Raw genomic sequence first — 18,593 nt, forward strand, 5'->3', positions numbered from 1 at the left:
ACCAGATGTCTGACAGTAGAAATGGAGAACAGTAGTCAAGTTTAGAGAGATTTTGAAAATAGATGGGTAACTGAGGCCATGGAAATGAGAGGGGCTGCCTAAGGAAGATTTTATATGCTACCTATTGAATTAGGAAATGGGAGGAGAATGGAATAGGTTGGCAGTGGAGGGAAGTGAGTTCGTTTTGGGGCATACTGAATTTGAGGTACCTATGGAAAATTAAGGGGCTGATGACCACAGTTCTGGTATGCATGAGAAATCTCTGGGCTGAGAAAAAGGCTAAAATCCATCTGATGGGAATCATGTCTATTTTATTCACCACAGAATATGCCCAGCACATGGTAAACATTCAGTAAGCAACTGCTGTGGGAGCCATTAGCATAATAGTTGATAATTAAAGCAATGGAAGAGGATGGCATTGACTAGGAAATTCATACAATGAGAAGAATAAAATGATTATGACAGCAGAGGAAGCAACACTTAAGGACTACCAAAAAAAAAAAAAAGGCATCACAAGGGGGAGAATAAGGATTAGCTACAGAAGGGAAAGGAAGGCCAGGGGAGTAGTAATGGAAGACAGTGTTTCAGAAAGGGGTGTAAGGGCCCTTAGTGATAACAGGTGTTGGCAAGAGATAAAGTAAAGGTAAAATAGCCATTGAATTTAGCAATTTAGAAGCCATCGATGACCTCAGTAAGAGCTCTCCTGTTGGGAACAGCAGAAAGAATACATTGCGATAGCTGAATGAGACCTGTGGGAGGAATTATTTTGAATAAACTTATTCCAGGAAATTTGACTTCAGGTTTTCTTTAGGTTATACAGAACTTATGTCCATGAATAACCAAGTAAACATCAGAATGGAAATTCTTAATTTATCTTTTTAGATCCATGTTGTGTAGTGGGAAAAGCATGGGTTTTGGCATTTGGGAGACTTGAATTCTATTTTTATCAGTTACCTGTTTGACCTCTCTTGAGTTTCATTGTTTTTTGTGAAATGAGGATTAGTCATTTCCAGCCTTTTGAATTAATATTGGAATATATCAACATCATTTATAGCACAGCTTGACATATAGGAAGTTCTCAACATTTAGTTTCCTTATATTTTTTTCCCCTTCTATTGCCATGAGAAGGGTACAGTCTTTAAAAAGGTGATTTTTTTTTGTATTTTTTTTTGATGAGATGAAAACAGACTTATGTTTTCCAAGTCTTTAAAATCTATCCTCTGCTCTTAAGTATTTATGCTCATCATTGATTTAGTTGATCCTTCTACTTATAGACTCCCAACTAATGCCCACATTAAGGCTGTAGATATTTATGGAACAATAAATACAAGAGTGAATTGGTAGTATAAAAAGACTGTAATGGGAAGATCAAGCTTTCCCTTTTCTGGCCACAGGTTGTGCACATTCTGAAGAACTCTCCTGATGTACAAAACTGAAACGCTGGACAAGATTTTTTTTTTTTTTTTTCCTTTTTGGTGAACTAACAAGGAAGAAAGATACTCAACCACTTTAACCCCCAAATATCCATACCTTACCCAAGCAGCATTCTGGCATAAGTAGATAAATAGTGGAAGAATTAGACAAAACTGCTGTGCCAGGACATTTATGAGACCTCTGCTCTGGATACTTGAAAAAGCAATTATCATAGAAAACAGATGGGAGACTGGGCTGAATATAACAACCAAATGCATGAACTTTGAGTTGATCTTGAATTAAACAAACCCAGTTTTTGATAGCTGGGAAAATTTGTACATGATCTCTGTTATTGTATTATGGAATAATGTTAATTTTCTTGTGTAATGGTGTTTTGCATATATAGGAGAATGTTCTTAGATACATGCTAGGCTATAGGGGTGTGAAGTTCATTCTCTGTAGTACTTTAAGATGGTAAGCTAAAAAGTGTCCATGTGTATAAAATAAGTGAGATAGTGCAAATGCAGAACAGTAATCAATGGGTAAATTGTATTGAAAGCTAGATGGATGTTTATTGTATTGTTTGCAGGTTCTTTTTTAGACTTGAAATTTTTAAAAGGTTATATGTAGAGTAAAATGAAAAGCATGAATCCAAAGAAGGAATAGTAGTGAAGAGGATGATTGCCCTAAAGACACTGCCAGTTATTGTGGGATAAAGGTTTTGGAATGGGCTAAGCTCTGCCAGGGAAACAATGCATTGGACCAGTAACAGTGTGCCGTCAGAGTGAGATTCTCCAAGAGCTGGGTCTTCAAAAGATGACCTACTCAATGAAAGAATGACACAATACCTACCTCAGAGAAGAGACAAAACGGGGTGCTGGAAAGAAAAATCTCCTTGATCATTTGTAGCCACAAGCTGATATTAAAAAGATTTGGGGAAACAGACTTGGCCCAGTGGTTAGGGTGTCCGTCTACCACATCGGAGGTCCGCGGTTCAAGTCCCAGGCCTCCTTGACCCGTGTAGAGCTGGCCCATGCACAGTGCTGATGCGTGCAAGGAGTGCCCTGCCATGCAGGGGTGTCCCCCGCGTAGGGGAGCCCCACGCGCAAGGAGTGCGCCCCATAAGGAGAGCCGCCCAGCGTGAAAGAAAGTGCAACCTGCCCAGGAATGGCACCGCCCACACTTCCAGTGCCACTGACGACAACAGAAGCAGACAAAGAAACAAGACGCAGCAAATAGACACAGAGAACAGACCAGACAACTGGGGGAGGGGGAGGGAATTAAATAAGTAAATCTTTAAAAAAAAAAAAAGATTTGGAGCTGGATTCATACTACCCATGTGGTAAAAAAAAAGTCATCTCAGGTTAGAAGTGATTTGGGGAACTTAGAAAAAAAGGTGTTTATACTCTTAAGGAAAACACTTGAAATGCAATATCATAGACCTGATGAATAGCGTTCCAGTAATCTTGTACTCAAAAGCCACAAATGTGAGGGAGGAAAAGTATTATATAAGCAAATCAAGAGATACAGCAGAATCTGACCAGCAAAGAGTGAAGATAGAGGAATTATTGGATATGTATTCAGACATGTTTTGCAAAATTCTTAAATCTTCAAAATTTGGGTGGCATTTCAGTATTGGCAATGTTAGTATGAAAAAATGGTGTGTCATTCAATAATGACTTAGATTCTATGGAATACAGTATGTAAAGGAACAGGTAATATTAAAACAGCAAGGAACAAAAGGCTATTGGTGTGCTGGAAGATAAGCAAGAGCACATGGCAAGGTAAATGATAAATCAGATTTGAAGAAGAATAAACATCTGGAAGTGAAAAACAGGTGCATGGTACCAGAAGGAGATAGTAGTTAGGGATGACATTTGAGGGTATTGTGGCTGAGAATTTTTCAAAGTTGATTAAAGTCATACATTCTGAGATTTGAAGATAGCAATTAACATCTAAGCCACTGAGCTATATTTTAGAAGTGAGACAATAGGATCTACAAAATGGGAAGCCAGCATGAGACTCATAATGAAGCAAACTACCATAAATCTTAAAAGTAAGAGAAATAGTCAGTGGTTAGTCTTGACAGCTACTTGACAATACCAATGAAGATGGGATAATACATACTAGGAGAAAGCTATCAATTTAGAATTTACCCAAGAAAACAGCAGAAAAGAAAGCTAAATTATGAAACAAGGGAAGTGGATTTGCCTCAACTGATAGAGCATCCACCTACATCATGGGAAGTCCAGGGTTCAAACTCTGGTGAGCTGGCTCATGTGCAGTGCTGGTGCGTGCAAGGAGTACCGTGCCACGTAGGGGTGTCCCTCACGTAGGGGAGTCCCATGTGTAAGGAGTGCGCCCTGTAAAGAGAGCCGCCCAGCGGGAAACAAAGTGCAGCCTGCCCAGGAGTGGCGCTACACACACGGAGAGCTGACGCAGCAAGGTGATGCAATAAAAAGATTCCTGGTGGCCGCTGACGAGCATACAAGCAGACAGAGAACACAAAGCAAATGGACACAGAGCAGACAACTGGGGTGGGGGGGAGGGAAGATAAATAAAAAATCTTTAAAAAATTATAAAACAAGACGTCAATTTCTATGACTTTAAAAATAAAACTGATTACCTTCGGGCATGACAGTCTTAAGGAGCTTTACTAACCCACTCCCAGTGAAAATTATTTTAAATACCAACAGCCATCTAAAGCCTCTGAAAATGGCCCTAAGGGCAAACAGCAAATGAAGAAACATCTATTCAGAAAAATCTAGGAAGATTCTTTAAGAAAGGCAAAAGAAATGTGGAGCCTTACCAAAATTAGTCATCCCAGGGTGATTGAGGGCATACCCAAAAGCTGCCGCTCCCTGGGGAGTAACATCAGGCTCAATGCTGTGTGTGATTAGGGCGGAGGTAGGGGGTAGGATATGCTTTCTTAAAATAATCCAGCCAGTTGCCAAATAATCAAATTATTGATTCATTTTGAGGATGACAGTACCCAGAGTTCTTAAAATATCTAAAATGTCCAGTTTCCAACAAACACAAGGCACTCAGAAACAGCATGTGCAACAATTGAAGTAAATTCACATATGGACTCAACAGTAGAGTTGAACTGGCAGAAGAAAGAATAAGCGAATTTGAAAATGCATCAATAAAGATAATGCAAGACAGAAAAAGGAAAGAAAATGAACAAATGCAGGGCACCATTTAGCACACCAATTTAAGCATAATGGGAATGCAGAGGAGAGGACAAGAAAAAATATTTGAAGGAATAATGGCTGTAAACTTCCCAAATTTACTTGTTATTAACCAACACATCCATGAATTTCAGTGAACCCCAAACAGGAGAAACAGATACACAATCTGAGTAAAAACGGTGAAAGCCAAAAGAATATCTTGAAAGACGCAAGATAAATAAATGACTTGTTACTTACAAGGGAACCCCAATAAACTATTTTCCTCAGCAGAAACAATGGAGGCCCCATGGCAGTGGGATCACATACTCAAAGTACTCAAGGAAAACAACTGTCAACCAAGAATCTTATGTCCAGGAAAACTCTTTCAAAAGTGAAGGCAAAAATTAAGACATTTCCAGGTAAACAAAAAACCAAGAGCATTTGTTGCTAGCAGACCCACTTTATATGAAATTAAGTTGTTGAAACTGAAAGCAAATAACCCCAGATGGAAATAAACCCACACCAGTAAAGGAGATTGTACAATTACGTAAAATGCTATTGTTGGGCTATACTATATTGTTGAGTTTGTAACAATATATTTAATATGTACAACAATACCACAAAAGAAGGAAAATGAGATAGAACTACATAGGGAATTATCAGTGGAATTAAGCATGTATAAATCTGAAGTTTATTCTCTTGAGTTAAAACGTTTTGAGCAACCACTCAAAAATAGCAAAGATTACAAGAAAACTTAAAGAAAAATTGAGATGACTCCAATTACTTGTGTTAGAAATGAAATCGAACATCACTACTGACTTCACAAATAAAAATAATTCTAAGAGAATAAAAAGAACAGTTGTATACCAGCCAAGTCAGATATCCTAGATGAAGTGGGCAAATTCCTAGAAAGTAACTACTGAAACTGACTCAAATACAAAACCTGAGACTGTTTATACAGGTTAAGAGATTGAAATAGGAATTAAAAAAAAAAAAAAAAAAAAACTATCCACAAAGAAAAGCCCTGACCCAGGTAGGTTTATCACGAAATTCTAACAAACATTTAAAGAATTAATACAAACTTTTTGAAAGAATGCAAGAGGAGGGGACTTTTACTTATTACCTTGAATTACCCCGATAACAATATCTCAATAAATATGGATACAAAACTCAAGTGACAAGCAAACTGAATACAGTAACATTAAAAGAATTATACACCATGACCAAGTCAGATTTATCTTGGGGATGCAAGATTTGTTGAACATCTTGAGGGGAGGGGAGCATATAAACAGAATAAAAACAAGAATCATAGTGACCATTGTTTTAGTCTCCTAGCTGCTTCAACAAATACCACAATGAGTTAGCTTAACAACAAGAATGTATTGGCTCACAGTTTCAGAGGCTGGAAGACTTGCTTCCTCCTGGGTGTTAGTAACTTTTGGCTGGCTGGCAGCCTTTGGGATGCCTTGGCTCTTATGTCACATGGCAATGCATATGGAGGGATCATCTTTCTCTTCTAGATATTGTTGACTTCCAGTTTCTGCCTACTCTCTGTGATTTTTACTGTGTCCAATTTCCTTTGCTTATAAGGACTTCAACCATATTGACTTAAGACTCCCTTATTCAGTTTGGGCATACCTTTACTAATAACATTTTCAAAAGTTCTCTTTACAAATGTGTTCACACCCAAAGGGCCAGGTGTTGGGACCTGGGCATGCCTTCTATGGGGCATATGACAATCCCTAACAGTCATCCAATAGACATATGTAAAATGTTTGACAAAATCAGACACCCTTCTATGAGGAGTCCTACCGAGGAATATAGGAGAACTTCATCCTGGTAAAGGGCATTATGAAAACTCCACTAAACTCATACTTTACAGTGAAAGGCAGGATGTTTTTTCCCTAAGATCATGAACAAGACTGGGTGTCCTCTCATCATTTCTATTTCCCACAGTATTGGAAGTTCTAGCCAGAGCCATCAATAGAAAAGCAAGAGGGCAGGGGGGAGGAAAAGGAAATTAAAGAGCAAAATTTCTGAAAACCACAGAGCATTGTTCAAAGAAAATAAAGATTTAATTAGTTGAAAAATCATCCCAAGTTTGTGGATTGAAAGTAACCCCTTCCTTATATGTGTAGTAAGAAAAGTAGTAAACTGATTTTCAACAAGAATATTGAAACCATCCAATGGAGAGAATAGTGTTGTGTTTTTTTTTCGTTTTGTTTTGTTTTGGCAAGTAGGTGCTGTGACAACTGGATACTTACATGCAAAGGAATAAAATTGTGCCCTTATACTATACAAAAATTAACTAGAAAATAGCCCAAAGACCTAAATGTAAGAGCTAAAACTATAAAAAATCAGGAAAAAATCTTCATGGCCTTGGATTTGGCAATGCTTTCTTGGATAAGAAAACAAAGGCACACAAAACAAAAAATAAATTGGACTTAGCCAATATTAAAAAACACTTGACTTCAAAGGATACCATTAAAGTGAAAACCCACAGAATTGGACAAAATATTTGCAATTCATATTACTGATAAGGGTCTTGTGTCCCAAATACATAAACATAACTAATAAAAATATAAATAATCCTGTTCATATAATGGCAAAGGATCTGAATAGACATTTCTCCAAAGAAGATACACAAAAGGCCAATCAGCTCAGGAAATGGTGCTTGATGACAATGTCATCAGGGAAATGCAAATCAAAACTACATAGCCCCAAAAAGCCAAATTATTGAGGATCAGATATAGCTCAGTTAGCTCAGTGGTTGAGCACCTGCTTCTCATGTACAAGGTCTTGGGTTCAATCTCCAGTGCCTCAAAAAAAAAAAAGATTATAACAAGTGTTGGGGATATGGAGAAATCAGAACTCTCATACACTGCTAGTGGAAATGTAAAATGGTGTGCCTGCTTTGGAAAAGCCTGGCAGTTCCTCAAATGATTAAATGCATAGTTACCATATGACCCAGCAATTCCACTCCCAATATGTACCCAAGAAATATGAAAACACATTTACACAAAAAAACTTGTGCTAGTGTTTACAGCTGAATTACTTATAGTAGACAAAAGGCAGAAACAACCCGAATGTTCACCAGCTGATGGAGAAGAAAAAATGTGCTATGTCCATACAATAGAAGATTATTTGACCATACAGAGGAACAAATTATTGTTTCATGTCATAACCTGGATAAACCTTGAAAACATGCTAAGTCATAAAGACCACGTCATTCTATTTTTATAAAATGTCCAGAACAGGGAAATGTATGAAGAAAGTGTATTAATGGTTGCTTAGCTTTGGTAGGTCGGTAGAGGAATAGTGGGGTGAGAGCTGTGTACATAGGCTTAAAATTCTAAAATTGACAGTCATGATGGTGGCTCTGTATATTCATATCTGTGAATATACTAAACCATTGAATTGTATACTTAAAGTGAGTGAATTTTATGGTATATGAATTGTATCTCTGTAAAGTTGTTTGAAAAAAGACACCGCCCCCCCCAAATATATGATGTAAAATACTGGGCAAAAATAGCATGTACGTTAGAAGGAGAGTGCAAAATCAACATTTTCGGGAACTTAGACTGTAGAATCAGGATATTAGACAACTTTAGATCATAAGTATTCATGTTAAAAAGACAATGATTATTAATAATAGAACTGGATTGGGCAATGTAAATTTAAGAAAAAGGGAAAGGGGGGAAGTCTAAAAGGTAAAGAAGGAAGAGAGGAGGGCAGGAAAAAACATGAATAGAAAGCACAAAATAATTATATAATTCCAAATATTATTATCATAAATGTATGTAGACCGAAGTATTATAAGAAGAAATTTTGTCAAACTGTATTTAGAAACCCATATGATACTGTTAGTGAGAGATGCTGAAAAAGTTAGAATGCAGAAAGGCTAAAGAAGTTTTGAAAAAAGAAGTGAGACAAAAATTCAAAGAAATTCACCAATAGTGATAAAAGGGTAATTTTGCCAGGAATATATAATACTAATAAACTTTTAAGTACCTAATAACAATTTCAAAACATAAAGGAATGGTTGATAGAGCTACACGAAGGAATGGGAAAGTCCATTTGTGAGCAATAACTGGTAAGTCAAGGTACAAAATAGGATATAGAACTGGACAATGTAATTAGCAAGTCAATGTACATTTATGGAACACTTCATCCAGTAACTGGAGTGTGTACATTCTCTGAGGTACACATGGACCACTTATACAAAAATTGATCACGTTGTAGTCCAAAAGCAAGCCTCACCTTAAATTTTTATAACCTTAAGTGATTATAGCAAAAAAAGAAGAAATGCTAAAAATAAATGACAAGTTAGAAAAATAATTGCAAAACAATTCAAACGAAAGTAGAAGAAAAGAAATAATAAAGGAAATTATAGAAAATAATAAAACATAGAATCAACAACCAAAGGTTGATTCTTTGAAAATTTAAGTAATAAATCACAAGTTCGTAAGAAAAAAGATAAGGCAAAAGTAAGCCATATTAGGAATAAAGGGAATTGGGGCCACTCTTTTTTATTTTTACAAGACCTGCAATAAAAAGGATGATTGATAATGGAGCAATTATGTTGTATTATGAGCCCACATAGAAAACCCCAAACCTACAAATTATTATAATACAGGAGAGTTTAGCAAGGTTCATGGGTATGAGGTCAATATAGAAAAGTCCACAGTATTGTTATACACCACCAATAAAGTAATTTAGCTACACTTCTGGTAGGTAATTCAGACCCATGAAGAACTGAACATTGTGTGTGTGTGTGTGTGTGTGTGTACATAAATAAATAAACCAGGGAGTACAAAATATGAATGTCCAGGAAGAATAATGTTAACATAGAGGAGCTCAAAGAGGTGAGCTTGGTGCTGAGTAATATTTCATTGTATGAATATATCACATCTTGTTCATCCATTCATCAGTTGATGGATACTTAGGTTGTTTCCATCTTTTGGCAGTTGTGAATAATGCCACTTTAACATTAGTGTACAAGCCTGTTTGCATCCTTACTTTCACTTCTGAATATATTCCTGGTAGTGGAATTGCTGGATCATATGGCAGTTCTGTAGTTTCCTGAGAAACTGCCAGATCATCTTCCACAGATATTACACCATTTTACATTCCCACCAACAATGAAGTAGTGTTCCTATTTCTCCACATCCTCTCCAGTACTTGAAGTTTTCTGTTCTTTTAATAACAGCCATTCTGTATGGTGTGAGGTGATATATGTTGTAGTTTTGATCTGCATTTCTCTAATAGCTAGTGATGTTGAACGTCTTTTCATGTGTCTTTTGGTCATTTGCATTCCTACTTTAGAAAAATAACTGTTCAATTCTTTTGCCCATTTTATAATGGGTTGCTTGTCATTTTGTCGTTAAGTTGTGTGATCTCTTTATATAACATGGAGATCGATCCCTATCAGATATATGGCTTCTGAAGATAATTTCACATTAAATAGGTTGCCTTTTACTATCTTGACAAAGTCTTTTGAAGAACAAAAGTATTTAATTTTGAGGCAGGCCCATTTATCTATTGTTTCATTTGTTGCTCATGCTCTGTGTGCAAGGTCCAAGAAAGCACCACCCAGCACAAGATCCCGAAGATGTTTCCCTGTATTTTCTTCTAAGACATTTATCATTCTAGTTTTTATATTTAGGCTCTTGGCCCATTTTTGATGAATTGTTTATATAAGGCATGAGATAAGGGTCCTCTTTCTTTTAGATATGGATATCCAGTATTTCCAGCACCATTTGTTGAATAGGTTATCCTGACACAACTGACTGGGTTTGAGAGCATGTCAAGAACCACAAAAAAAGTCTTAGGAATTGTGGGAAAATGGCATCAGAGAAGTCAGGAAGGACTCAATTCTCACTAAAACAATGGAGGAGGAGCCAAAAGCTGTCTGAGGGAACTGCTTTGGGGGTCAGCAGGCCAGGACAGTTCTACACAATTCCCAGGGCGGTGAGGAAAAAAGAGATGAAGAAGCTAAAACAACCGTGAGTTACCAAACCCCCACAGTGGCCAGGAAGGGCTCCCATCCCCCACCCCCAAGATAATAAACCAGGGTAAAGCCCCTGGCTCACTGCAGCTGAGAGGGGAAAAGACATATTCCTCCCTGTCAGTTGTTAGAAGGGAAAAGGAAGGAGGAATTGGGGGTTTCTTCAGTGAATTTGGCCAGCAGAGCCTGCTCTGAATCTTGGCTCTGGCCAAACCAAAACACAGGAAAAGTGGAGATTGAAGTACCTCCATGGAAAGGTGGACCAACAGGCACCATCTGCTGGCTAGGCTGGAAATTGCATGGACAAACTGCTTTTGGCTCTCTCTGTACCCTAACTTCTGGGAGAAAATCTGCCCCATGAGTGAGTACCTGGCCTGACTTTAATCATTTAAGCTGGGCAATTTTAAAGACTTAGAAAAAGTTGAACCACATACCCAAGAAGAGCTGTGGAAAATTTAGAAAAAAAACCAATAGACAAAAGAGAAAATGGCCATTAGAGTAAATTCACCAACATATTCAGATGCCTAGACATTAGCCAGAAATTACAAACCATACTAGGAAACAGGAAGAGATGGCCCAGCCAAAGGAACAAATGAACTATCCTGAAGAAATAACAGGATTTAAGACAATTAATGACAGTCAAAGAATTCTAAACTCAAAGAATTGAAAGAAAATATGACTAAAGAGAAAGGATTGGGAAGTGGACGTGGATCAACTGATAGAGCATCCGTCTCCCATTGGAGGGTCGAGGGTTTGATCCCCAGGGCCTCCTGACCTGTGTGGTAAGCCGGCCCACACTCAGTGTTGCTGCACGCAAGGAGTGCGGTGCCACACGGGTGTCCCCACGTAGAGATACCTCGTGCAAGGAGAGCTGCTCCGCATGAAAAAAAGTACAGCCTGCCCGGGAGTGGCACTGCGCTCACAGAGAGCTGATGCAGCAAGATGATGCAACAAAAAAAAGAGACACAGTTTCCCAGTGCTGTCAGATAATGCAAGCAGATGCAGAAGAACACACAGCAAATGGACACCAAGAGCAGACAATGTGGGGGAGGGAAAGGGGAGAGAAATAAATGAAAAATAAATCTTAAAAAAAAAAGAGAAATTATTTTCAGAAGACACTGGATGAGCATAAAGAACAATTTGAAAGCCTGAAAAGGAAAGTAACAGGCCTTATGAGAATAAAAGACACAATGGATAAGATTAAAAATACATTAGAGGCATATAAGAGCAGATCTGAATTGCTCAAAGACAATTAGTAATTTCAAAGACAGAACATCTGCACTAGAAAAGACAGGAGAACAGAAAGAGAAGAGAATGGGAAAAATTGAACACGGTCTCAGGAAACTGACAATGAATTGTACAAAGATACACATAATTAATGTCTCAGAAGGAGAAGAGAATGGAAAAAGGAAAGAATACTTGAGGAAATAATGACTGAAAACTTCCCAACAATTATGAAAGACATACATATCAATATCCAAGATGGACAATGCACCCCAAACAAAAAATATGAATAGACCTACACAAGACACCTACTATTCCAAATGACAAATATCAGAGATTAAGAGAGGATTCTGAAAATAGCAAGAGAAAAGCAAAGCATTGTATACAAGGGAACCTCAATAAGATTAAGTGCCCACTGCGCAGCAGAAACCATGGAGATGAGAAGAAAGTGGTTTGTTGTGTATTTAAGATATAGAAACATAAAAACTGCCAGTCAAGAATTCTGTATCCAGCAAAACTCCTTCAAATGAGGGTGAGTTTAAAGTCTTCACAGACAAACAGAAACAGTATATTATGAAAAGACCAGAATTACAAGAGATACTAAAGGGAGTCCTGCAGCCTGAAAGGAATAAGCAAGGTGTGAGACTTGAAAACGTGTAAAAATGAAGATTATTAAGAAGGGTAAATTAAAGAGTAAATAGACTGGCAATAGTACAATATGACCACAGAAAGCCAAAGGACAAAATTGATGAAGTAAGTAATGTTTTACAGTAATAACTTTATATGGCTTGAACTCCCCAATCAACAGACATAGACTACAAAAATAAAATACCAAAAAAGAAAAGAAAAAAGACATAGACTGAAAGAATGGATAAAATAATATGACCTATCTAAATGTGATCTACAAGAGACTCACCTCAGATGTAAGGACCCAACCAAGTTAAAAGTGAAAGACTGAGAAAAGATATTTAATGCAAATAGTAACTAAAGAAGAGTTGGAGTAGCAATACTAATATCAGACAAAAATAGACTTTAAATGCAAAACTATTATAAGGGATGAAGACAGTCATTATATGTTAGTAAAGGGGACAATTCATCTAGAATAAATGAGTATACTAAATATTTATGCACCTATCCTGAGTGCCCCTAGATACATGAGGCACACACTGGCAAAAGTGAAGGGAGATAATGGACCAACAAGAATCCCCCAAGTACAGGGGCAATGACTAGTGAAGAAGTATGGTTCATTGACAGGCCCTTGATATTGATGACTGTACTTATGATCCTTTACTTTTGAAATTGAAAGTTAGCATACTATTATAGAGTGCTTAAGAGTTACCTCCTGAGAGCCTCCTTTTTGCACAAATGTGGCCTCTCTCTCAGCTGAAACTCAGGCTATAAATGTATTACCTTCTCCCCAGCATAGGACATGACTCCCAGGAATGAGCCATCCTGGCACTGAGGGATTACTACCAAGTACCAACTAGCAATACAACTGGAGAAAGACCTTGACCAAAAAAGGGGAAAGGTAAAGACAAATGAGTTTATATGGCTAAAAGACTTCAAAATGAGTCAGGAGTTCATTCCAGAGGTTACACTTATGCATGTTGCAGCAGGATCTCACTGACTGCCAAAATAATATACTACCTCAAATAGCAGGGTTCCTGAGGGCTCTGGAGAGATCCAGACACTATAGTCAGGGTAGATAGCTCAAGAGTTTGATGCCTTGCCACTGGGCCCTACTTTGGAATTTATGCTCCCCAGTGTGAAAGAGTTGGACTCAGTTGTGATTTCCCTACACATGGCTCTTCTGACCCTTCTATTTGAACCTATAATTAGTACTAGAGTTGATAGGTGTACATCCAAGAAACTTAAATCTTTGTTCTGTCCTTGTACCAGTTGGGCCTTGAATCTCAATGGAGTTGCAACACCTACTCTCCAGTTCATTGGATTCAGGACAACTAAAACAAGGAGATGATGATGGACAATGACCATCTCAAGGAGCCAAAAGAGTCTACAACTGCAAGCAAGAGAGTCCCATTCATTTGCCCTATGGGATTGAAACCCCCACTCAATTAGAGGTGGCATGGGCATCACCATACCAGAATCCCAGGATTGGGGATGAATTATGAACTATTGGTATTCTACTATAGACTTATTGTGATTCTAGCAGTGTAAGAACTTATATCATTGATGTGGAGGCAGTAGCCACTGGAGATTCTGAGATCAGGGAAAGGGAAAAACAGGAGTAATATGGGGGCATTTTTAGGACTTGGGAATTGTCCTGAATGACATTGCAATGACAGTTACAGGCCATTATATATCTTGCCATACAAAATTGTGAGAGAATGTGTAAACTACATGCAAACTATAATCCATGCTGAGTAGTAATGCTACAAAATGTGTTCATCAATTGTAACAAATGTACCACACTAATGAAGGATGTTAATGTGGGGAAATGTGGGAGGTGTAGAGAGAAGGGTATATGGAATCCCCTCTTTTTTTAATGTAACATTTATGTAAACTAAGTATCTTTAAAAAAAAATTTAATGTATTTTTAAAAACTGGAAGGAGAAGTAGATGTCTCTACAATAATAGTTGGAGACTTCAATACACCATCTCAGTATTGAATAGAACATCTGGACAGAGGATAAATAAAGAAACAGAGAGCTTGAATAATATGATAAATGAATTAGACCTAACAGACATCTATAGAACATTGCACCCCAAAACAGCAGGATATATATTCTTTTCAAGTGCTCATGGCTCCTTCTCCAAGATAGACCATATGTTGGATCATAAGACAAGTCCCAATAATTAAAAAATATTGGAATTATACAAAACACTTTCTCTGATCATAACAGAATGAAGCTGCAAACCAATAAGGGACACGAAAAGGGAAAATTTTTTAAATATGGAGATTAAACAGAACACTAATATCAGTGGGTCAAAGAAGAAATTGAAGAGAATTCTGCAAATATCTTGAGCTGAATGAAAATGAAAACACAACATACCAAAACCTGTGGGACACTGCAAAGGCAGTGCTGAGAAATTTATATCTCTCAATGCTTACATTAAAAAAGAAGAAAGAGCTAAAATTGAAGATCTAATTGTACACCTGCAGGAACTAGAAAAAGAATAGCAAACATCCCAAAGCAAGCCCAAGGAAAGAAATAGTAAAGATGAGGAGAACTAAATGAAATTGAGAAAAGAGAAACAATAGAAAGAATCAACAAAGCCAAAAGTTGGTTCTTTAGGAGAGCAACAAAATCGACCAACCCTTAGCTAGACTGACAAAGGAAAAAAAGAGAGAAGATGTAAATAAAATTTAAAAAAAGACGGTGACATTATCACTGACCCCACAGAAATAAAAGAGATCATAAGCAGATACTATGAATAACTATATGCCAAAAAACTAGATGACATGGACAAATTCTTAGAAACACATGGACTACCAACACTGATCCTAGAAGAAATAGAAGACCTCAACAAACCAATCACAAGTGAAGGGACTGAAAGTCATCAAAAACCTTCCAAAGACAAAAAACTCTTCCAAAAAGTTGAACAGAAAATAATGCCACCAAACTCATTCTATGAAGCCAGCATCACCCTAATATGAAAACCAGAGAAAGATACTACAAAATAAAGAAAATTACAGAAACCAATATCTCTAATAAATATTGGTACAAAAATACTCAACAGAATACTTGCAAACTGAATCCAAAAACACATCCAAAAAATTATGCACCATGATTAAGTAGATTTTACCATAGTTCTGCAAGGATTGTTCCATACAAAAAAATCAATTAGTGCAATAAACCACATTGATAAATTGAAGAAAAATCAAATGATCTCCTTGATTGATGGAGAAAATGCATTTGACAAAATACAGCACCTTTTCTTGACAATAACACTGCAAAATATCAGAATAGTAGTAAACATTCTCAATCTGGCAAAGTGCATACATGAAAAACTTACAGCTAGCATTGTACTCAATGGTGAAAGACTGAAAGCTTTCCTGCTGAGATCAGAAACAAGACAAGAATGCCCACTGTCACCGTTGTTATTCAATATTGTGCTAGGAGTTCTTGTTAGAGCAATTAGGTTAGATGAAGAAATAAAAGGCACCCATAGGAAAGGAAGAAGTAAAACTTTCCTTATTCCCTGATGATATGATCTTATATCTGGAAAATCCTGAAAAATTCAACAGCAAAGCTACTAAAAATAATAGACAAGTTCAGCAAAGTGGCAAGATATAAGACTAATACTCAAAAAACAATAGTGTTTCTGTACACTACTGATGTGCAACCTGAGGAGGAAATGAGAAATAAATCCATTTATAATAATGACTACAAAAGTCGAATTTTGGAAAATGGATATAGCTCAGGCAATTGGGCTCCTGTCTACCATATGGGAGGTCCATGGGCCTCCTGGTGAAGACAAGCTGGCCTGTGCAGCAAGCTGACCCAAGCAGAGAGCTGGCTTGTACAGGAGTACTGGCACAGCAAGCATGGAGTGCTGGCCTGTGCAGGAGTGCTGGCACAGCAAGACAACCCAACAAAAAGAGGCACAGAAGAGAGACAATAAGAGATGCAGCAGACCAGGGAGCTGAGGTGGAGCAAGGGATTGAGCACCTCTCTCCCACTCTGGAAGTTTCCAGGATCAGTTCCCAGTGTCTCCCAAAAGAAAGAACAAGCAGACACAGAAGAATACACAGCAAATGAACACAGAGAGCAGACAGCAAGCATGAAACAATGAGGTGGGGACAGGGATAAATAAATCTTTTTTAAAAAATCAAATATTTAGGAATAAACTTAACCAATGACATAAAGGACCTGTGTTCCTAAGTCTACAAAAAATAGCTAAAAGAAACAAAAGACAAATAAATGGAAGAGCATTCTGTTTTCATGGATTGAAAGATTAAATATCATTAACATGTCACTTCTACTCAAACTGATTTACAGATTCAACATAATCCCAATAAAAAGCCCAACAGCCTTTTTTGCAGAAATGGAAGAGCCAATAATCAAAATTATTTAAAAGGGTAAGGGGCCACAAATATCCAAAAATGTCTTTAAAAAGAAGATCAAAGTTGGAGGACTCTCACTTCCTGACTTTAAAACATATTACTGAACTACAGTGGTAAAAACAGCATGGTACTGGGAAGTGGATTTGGCCCAACGGATAGGGCATCTGCCTACCACATGGGAGATCCAAGGTTCAAACCCAGGGCCTCCTGACCCATGTGATGAGCTGTCCCACGTGCAGTGCTGACGTTCGCAAGGAGTACCGTGCCATGCAGTGGTGTCCCCATGTAGAGGAGCCCCATGCACAAGGAATGCATCCTGTGAGGAGAGTCGCCCAGCTTGAAAAAAGTGTAGCCTGCCCAGGAATGACGCCGCACACATGGAGAGCTGACGCAGCAAGATGATGCTACAAAAAGAGACATGGATTTCGGGTGCCGCTGACAAGAATACAGGCGGACACAGAAGAACACACAGAGAATGGACACAGAGAGCAGACAAGGGGGGGACAGGGAAGGGGAGAGAAATTTAAAAAAAAAAATCTTAAATAAAAACAAAACCCAGCATAATACTGACATAGAGACAGACTGACCAATGGAACTGAATAGAGAAATCAGAAATAGACCCTCACATCTACTGATTTACAGATTCAACATAATCCCAAACAGCTTTTTGACAAAGCTGTTAAGCCCACCCAACTGGGCCAGAACCATCTATTCAACAAATGGTGCTGGGAGAACCAAACAGCCAAATCCAAAAGAAAGAAAGAGGACCCTTATCTCACACCTTATACAAAAATTAACTCAAAATGGATCAAAGACCTAAATAGAAAAGTGACAACCATAAAATCCTAAAAAAAAATGTAGGAAAACATCTTCAAGATCTTATGGTAGGCAGTAGTTTCTTAAACCTTACGCCCAAAGCACAAGCAAAAAAGGCAAAATAGATAAATGGGACCTCCTCAAAATTAAACACCTTTGTACCTTAAAGGACTCTGCCAAAATGGTGAAAAGGCAGCTGATTCAATGAGAGAAAATATTTGGAAATCACATATCCAATAAGGATTTAATATCCATGATATATAAAGAGATAATACAATTCAACACCAAAATGACAAAGACCCAATTTTAAAAATGGGCAAAAGACTTGAAAAGATAATAGTATAAAGAGAATATATGAATGGAGAAAAACACATGAAAAAATGTTCAACTTCACTAGCGATTAGTGAAATGCACATCTATACTACAGTGAGAGGGAGTAGATGTGGCTCTAATGGTTGAGTGTCTGCCTGCCACACTGGAGGTCCTGGGTTTGTTTCTAAGCAAAACAAATGAAAAAACCGACTTAGGGAAGCCAGTGTGGCTCAGTGGTTGAGTGCCAGCTTCCCACATGTGAGGTCCTGGGTTCAATCCCTGGCCTGGCCCCTCATACCTTAAAAACGAAGCAAAAAACAACTACAATGAGACATCATTTCACATCTATTAGACTGACCACTATTAAAAAGTCGGAAAACTTTAAATGTTGGAGAGGATGTGGAGAGATATGAACGCTTATTCACTGTTGGTGGGAATGTAGAATGGTACAGCCACTGTGGAGGACTGTTTGGCAGTTCCTAAGGAAGTTGAATAAAGATTTGCCATGTGACTAAGTATATACCCAGAATAACTGAGAGCAGTGACGCGAATAGACATCATGTTCATTACAGCCTTATTCATGATTGCCAAAAGTTGGAAGCAACCCAGGTGTCCATCAACT

Source organism: Dasypus novemcinctus, chromosome 9, assembly GCF_030445035.2.
Source record: "Dasypus novemcinctus isolate mDasNov1 chromosome 9, mDasNov1.1.hap2, whole genome shotgun sequence".
Classification (NCBI taxonomy): Eukaryota; Metazoa; Chordata; class Mammalia; order Cingulata; family Dasypodidae; genus Dasypus; species Dasypus novemcinctus.